The sequence below is a fragment of the Elephas maximus genome, chromosome 8 (genome assembly GCF_024166365.1).
Source record: "Elephas maximus indicus isolate mEleMax1 chromosome 8, mEleMax1 primary haplotype, whole genome shotgun sequence".
Lineage (NCBI taxonomy): Eukaryota > Metazoa > Chordata > Mammalia > Proboscidea > Elephantidae > Elephas > Elephas maximus.
In genome coordinates this window covers 300162-318206 of record NC_064826.1, presented here as the reverse complement: position 1 = coordinate 318206, position 18045 = coordinate 300162, and positions in this window count along the sequence as shown.

Below are 18045 nucleotides of genomic sequence, written 5' to 3'. Positions count from 1 at the left end.
AGTCAACATCCACTGTGGTATTTCTGTTAGAGCAGCACGAGGTGACTAAGACACCATCCGCTGTGGTATTTCTGTGAGAGCAGCACTAAGTGGCTAAGACATCATCCACTTGTGGTATTTCTGTTACAGGAGCACTAGGTGACTGAGACACCATCCACTTGTGGGATTTCTGTTAGAACAGCACTAGGTGACTAAGACACCATCCACTGTGGTATTTCTGTTAGAGCAGCACTAGGTGACTAATTCGCCATCCACTGTGGTATTTCTGTTAGAGGAGCACGAGGTGACTAAGACACCATCCGCTGTAGTATTTCTGTTAGAGCAGCACTAGGTGGCTAAGACATCATCCACTTGTGGTATTTCTCTTACAGCAGCACTAGGTGACTGAGACACCATCCACTTGTGGGATTTCTGTTAGAGCAGCACTAGGTGACTAAGACACCATCCACTGTGGTATTTCTGTTAGAGCAGCACTAGGTGACTGAGACACCATCCACTTGTGGTATTTCTGTTAGAGCAGCACTCGGTGACTAAGACACCATCCACTGTGGTATTTCTGTTAGACCAGCACTAGGTGACTAAGACACCATCCACTGTGGTATTTCTGTTAGAGCAGCACTAGGTGACTAAGACACCGTCCACTTGTGGTATTTCTGTTAGAGCAGCACTAGGTGACTAAGACACCATCCACTTGTGGTATTTCTGTTAGAGCAGCACTAGGTGACTAAGACACCATCCACTGTGGTATTGCTGTTAGAGCAGCACTAGGTGACTAAGACAACATCCACTTGTGGTATTTCTGTTATAGCAGCACTAGGTGACTAAGACATCATCCACTTGTGGTATTTCTGTTAGAGCAGCACTAGGTCACTAAGACATCATCCACTTGTGGTATTTCTGTTATAGCAGCACTAGGTGACTAAGAAATCATCCACGTGCGGTATTTCTGTTACAGCAGCACTAGGTGACTAAGACACCATCCACTGTGGTATTTATGTTAGAGCAGCACTAGGTGATTAAGACACCATCCACTTGTGGTATTTCTGTTATAGCAGCACTAGGTGACTAAGACATCATCCACTTGTGGTATTTCTGTTAGAGCAGCACTAGGAGACTAAGACATCATCCACTTGTGGTATTTCTGTTAGTGCAGCACTAGGTGACTGAGACACAATCCAATGTGGTATTTCTGTTAGAGCAGCACTGGGTGACTGAGACACCATTCACTTGTGGTATTTCTGTTAGAGCAGCACTAGGTGACTAAGACATCATCCACTTGTCGTATTTGTGTTAGAGCAGCACTAGGTGACTAAGACAACATCCACTTGTGGTATTTCTGTTAGAGCAGCACTAGGTGACTGAGACACAATCCAACGTGGTATTTCTGTTAGAGCAGCACTGGGTGACTGAGACACCGTTCACTTGTGGTATTTCTGTTAGAGCAGCACTAGGTGGCTAAACCATCATCTACTTGTGGTATTTCTGTTAGAGCAGCACTAGGTGACTAAGACACCATCCACTGTGGTATTTCTGTTAGAGCAGCACTAGGTGACTAAGACACCATCCACTTGTGGTATTTCTGTTAGAGCAGCACTAGGTGACTAAGACACCATCCACTTCTGGTATTTCTGTTAGAGCAGCACTAGGTGACTGAGACACCATCCACTTGTGGTATTTCTGTTAGAGCAGCACTAGGTGAGTAAGACACCATCCACTTGTGGTATTTCTGTTAGAGCAGCACTAGGTGACTAAGTCAACATCCACTGTGGTAATTCTGTTAGAGCAGCACGAGGTGACTAAGACACCATCCACTTGTGGTATTTCTCTTAGAGCAGCACTAGGTGGCTAAGACATCATCCACTTGTCGTATTTCTGTTAGAGCAGCACTAGGTGACTGAGACACCATCCACTTGTGGCATTTCTGTTAGAGCACCACTAGGTGACTAAGACACCATCCACTTGTGCTATTTCTGTTAGAGCAGCACTAGGTGACTAAGACACCATCCACTTGTGGTATTTCTGTTAGAGCAGCACTAGGTGACTTAGACACCATCCACTTGTGGTATTTCTGTTAGAGCAGCACTAGTTGACTAAGACACCATCCACTTTGGCATTTCTGTGAGAGCAGCACTAGGTGACTAAGACACCATCCACTGTGGTATTTGTGTTACAGCAGATCTAGGTGACTAAGACACCATCCACTCGTGGTATTTCTTTTACAGTAGCACTAGGTGAATTAGACATCATCCACATGTGGTATTTCTGTTAGAGCAGCACTAGGTGACTGAGACACCATAGACTTGTTGTATTTCTGTTAGAGCAGCACCAGGTGGCTTAGACATCATCAACTTGTGGTATTTCTGTTACACCAGCACTAGGTGACTGCGACACCATCCACTTGTGGTATTTCTGTTAGAGCAGCACTAGGTGACTAAGACACCATCCACTGTGGTATTTCTGTTAGAGCAGCACTAGTTGACTAAGACACCGTCCACTGTGGTATTTCTGTTAGAGCAGCACTAGGTGACTAAGTCACCATCCACTGTGGTATTTCTGTTAGGGCAGCACGAGGTGAATAAGACACCATCCACTGTGGTATTTCTGTTAGAGCAGCACTAGGTGACTAAGACACCATCCACTGTGGTATTTCTGTTAGAACAGCACTAGGTGACTGAGACACCATCCACTTGTGGTATTTCTGTTAGAGCAGCACTAGGTGACTAAGACACCATCCACTCTTGGTATTTCTGTTAGAGCAGCACTAGGTGACTAATACATCATCCACTTGTGGTATCTCTGTTAGAGCAGCACTAGGTGACTCAGACATCATCCACTTGTGGCATTTCTGTTATAGCAGCACTAGGTGACTAAGACATCATCCACGTGTGGTATTTCTGTTAGAGCAGCACTAGGTGACTAAGTCAACATCCACTGTGGTATTTCTGTTAGAGCAGCACGAGGTGACTATGACACCATCCACTTGTGGTATTTCTGTTAGAGCAGCACTAGGTGGCTAAGACATCATCCACTTGTCGTATTTCTGTTACAGCAGCACTAGGTGACTGAGACACCATCCACTTGTGGTATTTCTGTTAGAGCAGCACTAGGTGACTAGGACACCATCCACTTGTGGTATTTCTGTTAGAGCAGCACTAGGTGACTAAGTCACCATCCACTGTGGTATTTCTGTTAGAGCTGTACTAGGGGACTAAGACACCATCCACTTGTGGTATTTCTGTTAGAGCAGCACTAGGTGACTAAGACACCATCCACTGTGGTATTTCTGTTAGAGCAGCACTAGGTGACTAAGACAGCATCCACTTGTGGTATTTCTGTTAGAGCACCACTAGGTGACTAAGACACCATCCACTTGTGCTATTTCTGTTATTGCAGCACTAGGTGACTAAGACACCATCCACTTGTGGTAGTTCTGTTAGAGCAGCACTAGGTGACTTAGACACCATCCACTTGTGGTATTTCTGTTAGAGCAGCACTAGGTGACTAAGACACCATCCACTTGTGGTATTTCTGTTAGAGCAGCACTAGGTGACTGACACACCATCCACTTGTGGTATTTCTGTTAGAGCAGCACTAGGTGACTAAGACACCATCCACTGTGGTATTTCTGTTAGAGGAGCTCTAGGTGACTAAGACACCAGCCACTTGTGGTATTTCTGTTAGAGCAGCACTAGGTGGCTAAGACATCATCCACTTGTGGTATTTCTGTTATAGCAGCAGTAGGTGACTAAGACACCATCCACTTGTGGTATTTCTGTTAGAGTAGCACTAGGTGACTGAGACACCATCCACTTGTGGTATTTTTGTTAGAGCAGCATTAGGTGACTAAGACACCATCCACTGTGGTATTTCTGTTAGAGTAGCACTAGGTGACTAAGACACCATCCACTTTGGCATTTCTGTTAGAGGAGCACTAGGTGACTAAGACACCATCCACTGTGGTATTTGTGTTACAGCAGCTCTAGGTGACTAAGACACCATCCACTCGTGGTATTTCTGCTATAGTAGCACTAGGTGACTAAGACATCATCCACATGTGGTATTTCTGTTACAGCAGCACTAGGTGACTGAGACACCATCCACTTGTGGTATTTCTGTTAGAGCAGCACTAGGTGGCTAAGACATCATCCACTTGTGGTATTTCTGTTACAGCAGCACTAGGTGACTGCGACACCATCCACTTGTGGTATTTCTGTTAGAGAAGCACTAGGTGACTAAGACACGATCCACTGTGGTATTTCTGTTAGAGCAGCACTAGGTGACTAAGACACCATCCACTTGTGGTATTTCTGTTAGAGCAGCACTAGGTGACTAAGTCACCATCCACTGTGGTATTTCTGTTAGAGCTGTACTAGGGGACTAAGACACCATCCACTTGTGGTATTTCTGTTAGAGCAGCACTAGGTGACTAAGACACCATCCACTGTGGTATTTCTGTTAGAGCAGCACTAGGTGACTAAGACAGCATCCACTTGTGGTATTTCTGTTAGAGCACCACTAGGTGACTAAGACACCATCCACTTGTGCTATTTCTGTTATTGCAGCACTAGGTGACTAAGACACCATGCACTTGTGGTAGTTCTGTTAGAGCAGCACTAGGTGACTTAGACACCATCCACTTGTGGTATTTCTGTTAGAGCAGCACTAGGTGACTAAGACACCATCCACTTGTGGTATTTCTGTTAGTGCAGCACTAGGTGACTGAGACACAATCCAATGTGGTATTTCTGTTAGAGCAGCACTGGGTGACTGAGACACCATTCACTTGTGGTATTTCTGTTAGAGCAGCACTAGGTGACTAAGACATCATCCACTTGTCGTATTTGTGTTAGAGCAGCACTAGGTGACTAAGACAACATCCACTTGTGGTATTTCTGTTAGAGCAGCACTAGGTGACTGAGACACAATCCAACGTGGTATTTCTGTTAGAGCAGCACTGGGTGACTGAGACACCGTTCACTTGTGGTATTTCTGTTAGAGCAGCACTAGGTGGCTAAACCATCATCTACTTGTGGTATTTCTGTTAGAGCAGCACTAGGTGACTAAGACACCATCCACTGTGGTATTTCTGTTAGAGCAGCACTAGGTGACTAAGACACCATCCACTTGTGGTATTTCTGTTAGAGCAGCACTAGGTGACTAAGACACCATCCACTTCTGGTATTTCTGTTAGAGCAGCACTAGGTGACTGAGACACCATCCACTTGTGGTATTTCTGTTAGAGCAGCACTAGGTGAGTAAGACACCATCCACTTGTGGTATTTCTGTTAGAGCAGCACTAGGTGACTAAGTCAACATCCACTGTGGTAATTCTGTTAGAGCAGCACGAGGTGACTAAGACACCATCCACTTGTGGTATTTCTGTTAGAGCAGCACTAGGTGGCTAAGACATCATCCACTTGTCGTATTTCTGTTAGAGCAGCACTAGGTGACTGAGACACCATCCACTTGTGGCATTTCTGTTAGAGCACCACTAGGTGACTAAGACACCATCCACTTGTGCTATTTCTGTTAGAGCAGCACTAGGTGACTAAGACACCATCCACTTGTGGTATTTCTGTTAGAGCAGCACTAGGTGACTTAGACACCATCCACTTGTGGTATTTCTGTTAGAGCAGCACTAGTTGACTAAGACACCATCCACTTTGGCATTTCTGTGAGAGCAGCACTAGGTGACTAAGACACCATCCACTGTGGTATTTGTGTTACAGCAGATCTAGGTGACTAAGACACCATCCACTCGTGGTATTTCTTTTACAGTAGCACTAGGTGAATTAGACATCATCCACATGTGGTATTTCTGTAAGAGCAGCACTAGGTGACTGAGACACCATAGACTTGTTGTATTTCTGTTAGAGCAGCACCAGGTGGCTTAGACATCATCAACTTGTGGTATTTCTGTTACACCAGCACTAGGTGACTGCGACACCATCCACTTGTGGTATTTCTGTTAGAGCAGCACTAGGTGACTAAGACACCATCCACTGTGGTATTTCTGTTAGAGCAGCACTAGTTGACTAAGACACCGTCCACTGTGGTATTTCTGTTAGAGCAGCACTAGGTGACTAAGTCACCATCCACTGTGGTATTTCTGTTAGGGCAGCACGAGGTGAATAAGACACCATCCACTGTGGTATTTCTGTTAGAGCAGCACTAGGTGACTAAGACACCATCCACTGTGGTATTTCTGTTAGAACAGCACTAGGTGACTGAGACACCATCCACTTGTGGTATTTCTGTTAGAGCAGCACTAGGTGACTAAGACACCATCCACTCTTGGTATTTCTGTTAGAGCAGCACTAGGTGACTAATACATCATCCACTTGTGGTATCTCTGTTAGAGCAGCACTAGGTGACTCAGACATCATCCACTTGTGGCATTTCTGTTATAGCAGCACTAGGTGACTAAGACATCATCCACGTGTGGTATTTCTGTTAGAGCAGCACTAGGTGACTAAGTCAACATCCACTGTGGTATTTCTGTTAGAGCAGCACGAGGTGACTATGACACCATCCACTTGTGGTATTTCTGTTAGAGCAGCACTAGGTGGCTAAGACATCATCCACTTGTCGTATTTCTGTTACAGCAGCACTAGGTGACTGAGACACCATCCACTTGTGGTATTTCTGTTAGAGCAGCACTAGGTGACTAGGACACCATCCACTTGTGGTATTTCTGTTAGAGCAGCACTAGGTGACTAAGTCACCATCCACTGTGGTATTTCTGTTAGAGCTGCACTAGGGGACTAAGACACCATCCACTTGTGGTATTTCTGTTAGAGCAGCACTAGGTGACTAAGACACCATCCACTGTGGTATTTCTGTTAGAGCAGCACTAGGTGACTAAGACAGCATCCACTTGTGGTATTTCTGTTAGAGCACCACTAGGTGACTAAGACACCATCCACTTGTGCTATTTCTGTTATTGCAGCACTAGGTGACTAAGACACCATCCACTTGTGGTAGTTCTGTTAGAGCAGCACTAGGTGACTTAGACACCATCCACTTGTGGTATTTCTGTTAGAGCAGCACTAGGTGACTAAGACACCATCCACTTGTGGTATTTCTGTTAGAGCAGCACTAGGTGACTGACACACCATCCACTTGTGGTATTTCTGTTAGAGCAGCACTAGGTGACTAAGACACCATCCACTGTGGTATTTCTGTTAGAGCAGCTCTAGGTGACTAAGACACCAGCCACTTGTGGTATTTCTGTTAGAGCAGCACTAGGTGGCTAAGACATCATCCACTTGTGGTATTTCTGTTATAGCAGCAGTAGGTGACTAAGACACCATCCACTTGTGGTATTTCTGTTAGAGTAGCACTAGGTGACTGAGACACCATCCACTTGTGGTATTTTTGTTAGAGCAGCATTAGGTGACTAAGACACCATCCACTGTGGTATTTCTGTTAGAGTAGCACTAGGTGACTAAGACACCATCCACTTTGGCATTTCTGTTAGAGGAGCACTAGGTGACTAAGACACCATCCACTGTGGTATTTGTGTTACAGCAGCTCTAGGTGACTAAGACACCATCCACTCGTGGTATTTCTGCTATAGTAGCACTAGGTGACTAAGACATCATCCACATGTGGTATTTCTGTTACAGCAGCACTAGGTGACTGAGACACCATCCACTTGTGGTATTTCTGTTAGAGCAGCACTAGGTGGCTAAGACATCATCCACTTGTGGTATTTCTGTTACAGCAGCACTAGGTGACTGCGACACCATCCACTTGTGGTATTTCTGTTAGAGAAGCACTAGGTGACTAAGACACGATCCACTGTGGTATTTCTGTTAGAGCAGCACTAGGTGACTAAGACACCATCCACTTGTGGTATTTCTGTTAGAGCAGCACTAGGTGACTAAGTCACCATCCACTGTGGTATTTCTGTTAGAGCTGTACTAGGGGACTAAGACACCATCCACTTGTGGTATTTCTGTTAGAGCAGCACTAGGTGACTAAGACACCATCCACTGTGGTATTTCTGTTAGAGCAGCACTAGGTGACTAAGACAGCATCCACTTGTGGTATTTCTGTTAGAGCACCACTAGGTGACTAAGACACCATCCACTTGTGCTATTTCTGTTATTGCAGCACTAGGTGACTAAGACACCATGCACTTGTGGTAGTTCTGTTAGAGCAGCACTAGGTGACTTAGACACCATCCACTTGTGGTATTTCTGTTAGAGCAGCACTAGGTGACTAAGACACCATCCACTTGTGGTATTTCTGTTAGAGCAGCACTAGGTGACTGACACACCATCCACTTGTGGTATTTCTGTTAGAGCAGCACTAGGTGACTAAGACACCATCCACTGTGGTATTTCTCTTACAGCCAGCACTAGGTGACTAAGACACCATCCACTTGTGGTATTTCTGTTAGAGCAGAACTAGGTGGCTAAGGCATCATCGACTTGTGGTATTTCTGTTAGAGCAGCACTAGGTGACTAAGACACCATCCACTGTGGTATTTCTGTTAGAGCAGCTCTAGGTGACTAAGACAACAGCCACTTGTGGTATTTCTGTTAGAGCAGCACTAGGTTGCTAAGACATCATCCACTTGTGGTATTTCTGTTATAGCAGCAGTAGGTGACTAAGACACCATCCACTTGTGGTATTTCTGTTAGAGCAGCACTAGGTGACTGAGACACCATCCACTTGTGGTATTTTTGTTAGAGCAGCATTAGGTGACTAAGACACCATCCACTGTGGTATTTCTGTTAGAGTAGCACTAGGTGACTAAGACACCATCCACTTTGGCATTTCTGTTAGAGCAGCACTAGGTGACTAAGACACCATCCACTGTGGTATTTGTGTTACAACAGTTCTAGGTGACTAAGACACCATCCACTTGTGGTATTTCTGTTAGAGCAGCACTAGGTGGCTAAGACATCATCCACTTGTGGTATTTCTGTTACAGCAGCACTAGGTGACTGCGACACCATCCACTTGTGGTATTTCTGTTAGAGAAGCACTAGGTGACTAAGACACGATCCACTGTGGTATTTCTGTTAGAACTGCACTAGGGGACTAAGACACCATCCACTTGTGGTATTTCTGTTAGAGCAGTACTAGGTGACTGAGACACCATCCACTTGTGGTATATCTCTTAGAGCAGGACTAGGTGACTGAGACACCATCCACTTGTGGTATTTCTGTTAGAGCAGCGCTAGGTGACTAAGTCACCATCCACTGTGGTATTTCTGTTAGAGCTGCACTAGGTGACTGAGACACCATCCACTGTGGTATTTCTGTTAGAGCAGCACTAGGTGGCTAAGACACCATCCACTTGTGGTATTTCTGTTAGAGCAGCACTAGGTGACTAAGAAACCATCCACTTGTGGTATTTCTGTTAGAGCAGCACTAGGTGACTAAGTCACCATCCACTGTGGTATTTCTGTTAGAGCAGCTCTAGGTGACTAAGACACCATCCACTTGTGTTATTTCTGTTAGAGCAGCACTAGGTGGCTAAGACACCATCCACTTGTGGTATTTCTGTTATAGTAGCACTAGGTGACTAAGACACCATCCACTTGTGGTATTTCTGTTAGAGCAGCATTAGGTGACTGAGACACCATCCACATGTGGTATTTGTTAGAGCAGCACTAGGTGGGTAAGACATCATCCACTTGTGGTATTTCTGTTAGAGCAGCACTAGGTGGGTAAGACATCATCCACTTGTGGTATTTCTGTTAGAGCAGCACTAGGTGACTGAGACACCATCCACTTGTGGTATTTCTGTTAGAGCAGCACTAGGTGACTAAGACACCATCCACTTGTGGTATTTCTGTTAGAGCTGCACTAGGGGACTAAGACACCATCCACTGTGGTATTTCTGTTAGAGCAGCATGAGGTGACTAAGACACCATCCACTTGTGGTATTTCTGTTAGAGCAGCACTAGGTGGCTAAGACATCATCCACTTGTGGTATTTCTGTTAGAGCAGCACTAGGTGACTGAGACACCATGCACTTGTGGTATTTCTGTTAGAGCAACACTAGGTGACTAAGACACAATCCACTTGTGGTATTTCTGTTAGAGCAGCACTAGGTGACTAAGTCACCATCCACTGTGGTATTTCTGTTAGAGGTGCACTAGGGGACTAAGACACCATCCACTTGTGGTATTTCTGTTAGGGCAGCACTAGGTGACTAAGACACCATCCACTTGTGGTATTTCTGTTAGAGCAGCACTAGGTGACTAAGTCACCATCCACTGTGGTATTTCTGTTAGAGCAGCACTAGGTGGCTAAGACATCATCCACTTGTCGTATTTCTATTATAGCAGCACTAGGTGACTAAGATACCATCCACTTGTGGTATTTCTGTTAGAGCACAACTAAGTGACTGAGACACCATCCACTTGTGGTATTTCTGTTAGAGCAGCACTAGGTGACTAAGACACCATCCACTGTGGTATTTCTGTTACAGCCAGCTCTAGGTGACTAAGACACCATCCACTGTGGTATTTCTGTTAGAGCAGCTCTAGGTGACTAAGACACCAGCCACTTGTGGTATTTCTGTTAGAGCAGCACTAGGTGGCTAAGACATCATCCACTTGTGGTATTTCTGTTAGAGCAGCACTAGGTGACTGAGACACCATCCACTTGTGATATTTTTGTTAGAGCAGCATTAGGTGACTAAGACACCATCCACTGTGGTATTTCTGTTAGAGTAGCACTAGGTGACTAAGACACCATCCACTTTGGCATTTGTGTTAGAGCAGCACTAGGTGACTAAGACACCATCCACTGTGGTATTTGTGTTACAGCAGCTCTAGGTGACTAAGACACCATCCACTCGTGGTATTTCTGTTATAGTAGCACTAGGTGACTAAGACATCATCCACATGTGGTATTTCTGTTAGAGCAGCACTAGGTGACTGAGACACCATCCACTTGTGGTATTTCTGTTACAGCAGCACTAGGTGACTGCGACACCATCCACTTGTGGTATTTCTGTTAGAGAAGCACTAGGTGACTAAGACACGATCCACTGTGGTATTTCTGTTAGAACTGCACTAGGGGACTAAGACACCATCCACTTGTGGTATTTCTGTTAGAGCAGCACTAGGTGACTAAGACACCATCCACTTGTGGTATTTCTGTTAGAGCAGCACTAGGTGACTAAGTCACCATCCACTGTGGTATTTCTGTTAGAGAAGCTCTAGGTGACTAAGACACCATCCACTTGTGGTATTTCTGTTAGAGCAGCACTAGGTGGCTAAGACATCATCCACTTGTGGTATTTCTGTTATAGCAGCACTAGGTGACTAAGACACCATCCACTTGTGGTATTTCTGTTAGAGCAGCACTAGGTGACTGAGACACCATCCACTTGTGGTATTTCTGTTAGAGCAGCACTAGGTGACTCAGACATCTTCCACTTGTGGTATTTCTGTTACAGCAGCTCTAGGTGACTGAGACACCATCCACTTCTTCTATTTCTGTTAGAGCAGCACTAGGTGACTAGGTCAGCATCCACTGTGGTATTTCTGTTAGAGCAGCACGAGGTGACTAAGACACCATCCACTTGTGGTATTTCTGTTAGAGCAGCACTAGGTGACTAAGACAACATTCACTGTGGTGTTTCTGTTAGAGCAGCACTAGGTGACTAAGACACCATCCGCTGTGGTATTTCTGTTAGAGCAGCACTAAGTGGCTAAGACATCATCCACTTGTGGTATTTCTGTTACAGCAGCACTAGGTCACTGAGACACCATCCACTTGTGGTATTTCTGTTAGAACAGCACTAGGTGACTAAGACACCATCCACTGTGGTATTTCTGTTAGAGCAGCACTAGGTGACTAAGACACCATCCACTGTGGTAGTTGTGTTAGAGCAGCACGAGGGGACTAAGACACCATCCGCTGTAGTATTTCTGTTAGAGCAGCACTAGGTGGCTAAGACATCATCCACTTGTGGTATTTCTGTTACAGCAGCACTAGGTGACTGAGACACCATCCACTTGTCGGATTTCTGTTAGAGCAGCACTAGGTGACTAAGACATCATCCACTGTGGTATTTCTGTTAGAGCAGCACTAGGTGACTGAGACACCATCCACTTGTGGTATTTCTGTTAGAGCAGAACTAGGTGACTAAGACACCATCCACTGTGGTATTTCTGTTAGACCAGCACTAGGTGACTAAGACACCATCCACTGTGGTATTTCTGTTAGAGCAGCACTAGGTGACTGAGACACCGTGCAGTTGTGGTATTTCTGTATGAGCAGCACTAGGTGACTAAGACACCATCCACTTGTGGTATTTCTGTTAGAGCAGCACTAGGTGACTAAGACACCATCCACTGTGGTATTGCTGTTAGAGCAGCACTAGGTGACTAATACATCATCCACTTGTGGTATCTCTGTTAGAGCAGCACTAGGTGACTCAGACATCATCCACTTGTGGTATTTCTGTTATAGCAGCACTAGGTGACTAAGACATCATCCACGTGTGGTATTTCTGTCAGAGCAGCACTAGGTGACTAAGTCAACATCCACTGTGGTATTTCTGTTAGAGCAGCACGAGGTGACTATGACACCATCCACTTGTGGTATTTCTGTTAGAGCAGCACTAGTTGACTAAGACACCATCCACTGTGGTATTTCTGTTAGAGCAGCACTAGGTGACTAAGACACCATCCACTTGTGGTATTTCTGTTAGAGTACCACTAGGTGACTAAGACACCATCCACTTGTGCTATTTCTGTTATTGCAGCACTAGGTGACTAAGACACCATCCACTTGTGGTATTTCTGTTAGAGCAGCACTAGGTGACTTAGACACCATCCACTTGTGGTATTTCTGTTAGAGCAGCACTAGGTGACTAAGACACCATCCACTTGTGGTATTTCTGTTAGAGCAGCACTAGGTGACTGACACACCATCCACTTGTGGTATTTCCGTTAGAGCAGCACTAGGTGACTAAGACACCATCCACTGTGGTATTTCTCTTACAGCCAGCACTAGGTGACTAAGACACCATCCACTTGTGGTATTTCTGTTAGAGCAGCACTAGGTGGCTAAGGCATCATCGACTTGTGGTATTTCTGTTAGAGCAGCACTAGGTGACTAAGACACCATCCACTGTGGTATTTCTGTTAGAGCAGTCTAGGTGACTAAGACACCAGCCACTTGTGGTATTTCTGTTAGAGCAGCACTAGGTGGCTAAGACATCATCCACTTGTGGTATTTCTGTTATAGCAGCAGTAGGTGACTAAGACAACATCCACTTGTGGTATTTCTGTTAGAGCAGCACTAGGTGACTGAGACACCATCCACTTGTGGTATTTTTGTTAGAGCAGCATTAGGTGACTAAGACACCATCCACTGTGGTATTTCTGTTAGAGTAGCACTAGGAGACTAAGACACCATCCACTTTGGCATTTCTGTTAGAGCAGCACTAGGTGACTAAGACACCATCCACTGTGGTATTTGTGTTACAGCAGCTCTAGGTGACTAAGACACCATCCACTCGTGGTATTTCTGTTATAGTAGCACTAGGTGACTAAGACATCATCCACATGTGGTATTTCTGTTACAGCAGCACTAGGTGACTGAGACACCATCCACTTGTGGTATTTCTGTTAGAGCAGCACTAGGTGGCTAAGACATCATCCACTTGTGGTATTTCTGTTACAGCAGCACTAGGTGACTGCGACACCATCCACTTGTGGTATTTCTGTTAGAGAAGCACTAGGTGACTAAGACACGATCCACTGTGGTATTTCTGTTAGAACTGCACTAGGGGACTAAGACACCATCCACTTGTGGTATTTCTGTTAGAGCAGCACTAGGTGACTAAGACACCATCCACTTGTGGTATTTCTGTTAGAGCACCACTAGGTGACTAAGACACCATCCACTTGTGGTATTTCTGTTAGAGCAGCACTAGGTGACTAAGTCACCATCCACTGTGGTATTTCTGTTAGAGAAGCTCTAGGTGACTAAGACACCATCCACTTGTGGTATTTCTGTTAGAGCAGCACTAGGTGGCTAAGACATCATCCACTTGTGGTATTTCTGTTATAGCAGCACTAGGTGACTAAGACACCATCCACTTGTGGTATTTCTGTTAGAGCAGCACTAGGTGACTGAGACACCATCCACTTGTGGTATTTCTGTTAGAGCAGCACTAGGTGACTAAGACACCATCCACTTGTGGTATTTCTGTTATAGTAGCACTAGGAGACTAAGACACCATCCACATGCGGTATTTCTGTTAGAGCAGCACTAGGTGTCTGAGACACCATCCACTTGTGGTATTTCTGTTAGAGCAGCACTAGGTGGCTAAGACATCATCCACTTGTGGTATTTCTGTTACAACAGCACTAGGTGACTGAGACACCATCCACTTGTGGTATTTCTGTTAGAGGAGCACTAGGTGACTAAGACACCATCCACTTGTGGTATTTCTGTTAGAGCAGCACTAGGTGACTAAGTCACCATCCACTGTGGTATTTCTGTTAGAGCTGCACGAGGTGACTCAGACAACATCCACCTGTGGTATTTCTGTTAGAGGAGCACTAGGTGGCTAAGACATCATCCACTTGTGGTATTTCTGTTACAGCAGTACTAGGTGACTGAGACACCATCCACTTGTGGTATATCTCTTAGAGCAGGACTAGGTGACTGAGACACCATCCACTTGTGGTATTTCTGTTAGAGCAGCGCTAGGTGACTAAGTCACCATCCACTGTGGTATTTCTGTTAGAGCTGCACTAGGTGACTGAGACACCATCCACTGTGGTATTTCTGTTAGAGCAGCACTAGGTGGCTAAGACACCATCCACTTGTGGTATTTCTGTTAGAGCAGCACTAGGTGACTAAGAAACCATCCACTTGTGGTATTTCTGTTAGAGCAGCACTAGGTGACTAAGTCACCATCCACTGTGGTATTTCTGTTAGAGCAGCTCTAGGTGACTAAGACACCATCCACTTGTGGTATTTCTGTTAGAGCAGCACTAGGTGGCTAAGACACCATCCACTTGTGGTATTTCTGTTATAGTAGCACTAGGTGACTAAGACACCATCCACTTGTGGTATTTCTGTTAGAGCAGCACTAGGTGACTGAGACACCATCCACATGTGGTATTTCTGTTAGAGCAGCACTAGGTGACTAAGACACCATCCAGTGTGGTATTTCTGTTAGAGCAGCACTAGGTGACTAAGACACCATCCACTGTGGCATTTCTGTTAGAGCAGCACTAGGTGACTAAGACACCATCCACTGAGGTATTTCTGTTACAGCAGCAGTAGGTGACTAAGACACCATCGACATGTGGTATTTCTGTTATAGTGGCACTAGGTGACTAAGACATCATCCACATGTGGTATTTCTCTTAGAGCAGCACGAGGTGACTGAGACAGCATCCACTTGTGGTATTTCTGTTAGAGCAGCACTAGGTGGGTAAGACATCATCCACTTGTGGTATTTTTGTTAGAGCAGCACTAGGTGACTGAGACACCATCCACTTGTGGTATTTCTGTTAGAGCAGCACTAGGTGACTAAGACACCATCCACTTGTGGTATTTCTGTTAGAGCTGCACTAGGGGACTAAGACACCATCCACTGTGGTATTTCTGTTAGAGCAGCATGAGGTGACTAAGACACCATCCACTTGTGGTATTTCTGTTAGAGCAGCACTAGGTGGCTAAGACATCATCCACTTGTGGTATTTCTGTTACAGCAGCACTAGGTGACTGAGACACCATGCACTTGTGGTATTTCTGTTAGAGCAACACTAGGTAACTAAGACACAATCCACTTGTGGTATTTCTGTTAGAGCAGCACTAGGTGACTAAGTCACCATCCACTGTGGTATTTCTGTTAGAGGTGCACTAGGGGACTAAGACACCATCCACTTGTGGTATTTCTGTTAGGGCAGCACTAGGTGACTAAGACACCATCCACTTGTGGTATTTCTGTTAGAGCAGCACTGGGTGGCTGAGACACCATCCACTTGTGGTATTTCTGTTAGAGCAGCACTAGGTGACTAAGACACCATCCACTTGTGGTATTTCTATTATAGCAGCACTAGGTGACTAAGACACCATCCACTTGTGGTATTTGTGTTAGAGCAGCGCTAGGTGACTAAGACACCATCCACTTGTGGTATTTCTGTTAGAGCAGCACTAGGTGACTAAGACACCATCCACTGTGGTATTTCTGTTAGAGCAGCACTAGGTGACTGAGACACCATCCACTTGTGGTATTTCTGTTAGAGCAGCACTAGGTGACTAAGTCGCCATCCACTGTGGTATTTCTGTTAGAGCAGTACGAGGTGACTAAGACACCATCCACTTGTGGTATTTCTGTTAGAGCACTACTAGGTGGCTAAAACATCATCCACTTGTGGTATTTCTGTTACAGCAGCACTAGGTGACTGAGACACCATCCACTTGTGGTATTTCTGTTAGAGCAGCACTAGGTGACTAAGATACAATCCACTTGTGGTATTTCTGTTAGAGCAGCACTAAGTGACTAAGTCACCATCCACTGTGGTATTTCTGTTAGAGCTGCACTAGGGGACTAAGACACCATCCACTTGTGGTATTTCTGTTAGAGCAGCACTAGGTGACTGAGACACCATCCACTTGTGGTATTTCTGTTAGAGCAGCACTAGGTGACTAAGTCATCATCCACTGTGGTATTTCTGTTAGAGCAGCTCTAGGTGACTAAGAGAACATCCACTTGTGTTATTTCTGTTAGAGCAGCACTAGGTGGCTAAGACATCATCCACTTGTGGTATTTCTGTTATAGCAGCACTAGGTGACTAAGACACCATCCACTTGTGGTATTTCTGTTAGAGCAGCACTAGGTGACTGAGACAGCATCCACTTGTGGTATTTCTGTTAGAGCAGCACTAGGTGACTGACACACCATCCACTTGTGGTATTTCTGTTAGAGCAGCACTAGGTGGCTAAGGCATCATCGACTTGTGGTATTTCTGTTAGAGCAGCACTAGGTGACTAAGACACCATCCACTGTGGTATTTCTGTTAGAGCAGCTCTAGGTGACTAAGACACCAGCCACTTGTGGTATTTCTGTTAGAGCAGCACTAGGTGGCTAAGACATCATCCACTTGTGGTATTTCTGTTATAGCAGCAGTAGGTGACTAAGACACCATCCACTTGTGGTATTTCTGTTAGAGTAGCACTAGGTGACTGAGACACCATCCACTTGTGGTATTTTTGTTAGAGCAGCATTAGGTGACTAAGACACCATCCACTGTGGTATTTCTGTTAGAGTAGCACTAGGTGACTAAGACACCATCCACTTTGGCATTTCTGTTAGAGCAGCACTAGGTGACTAAGACACCATCCACTGTGGTATTTGTGTTACAGCAGTTCTAGGTGACTAAGACACCATCCACTCGTGGTATTTCTGCTATAGTAGCACTAGGTGACTAAGACATCATCCACATGTGGTATTTCTGTTACAGCAGCACTAGGTGACTGAGACACCATCCACTTGTGGTATTTCTGTTAGAGCAGCACTAGGTGGCTAAGACATCATCCACTTGTGGTATTTCTGTTACAGCAGCACTAGGTGACTGCGACACCATCCACTTGTGGTATTTCTGTTAGATAAGCACTAGGTGACTAAGACACGATCCACTGTGGTATTTCTGTTAGAGCAGCACTAGGTGACTAAGACACCATCCACTTGTGGTATTTCTGTTAGAGCAGCACTAGTTGACTAAGTCACCATCCACTGTGGTATTTCTGTTAGAGCTGTACTAGGGGACTAAGACACCATCCACTTGTGGTATTTCTGTTAGAGCAGCACTAGGTGACTAAGACACCATCCACTGTGGTATTTCTGTTAGAGCAGCACTAGGTGACTAAGACAGCATCCACTTGTGGTATTTCTGTTAGAGCACCACTAGGTGACTAAGACACCATCCACTTGTGCTATTTCTGTTATTGCAGCACTAGGTGACTAAGACACCATGCACTTGTGGTAGTTCTGTTAGAGCAGCACTAGGTGACTTAGACACCATCCACTTGTGGTATTTC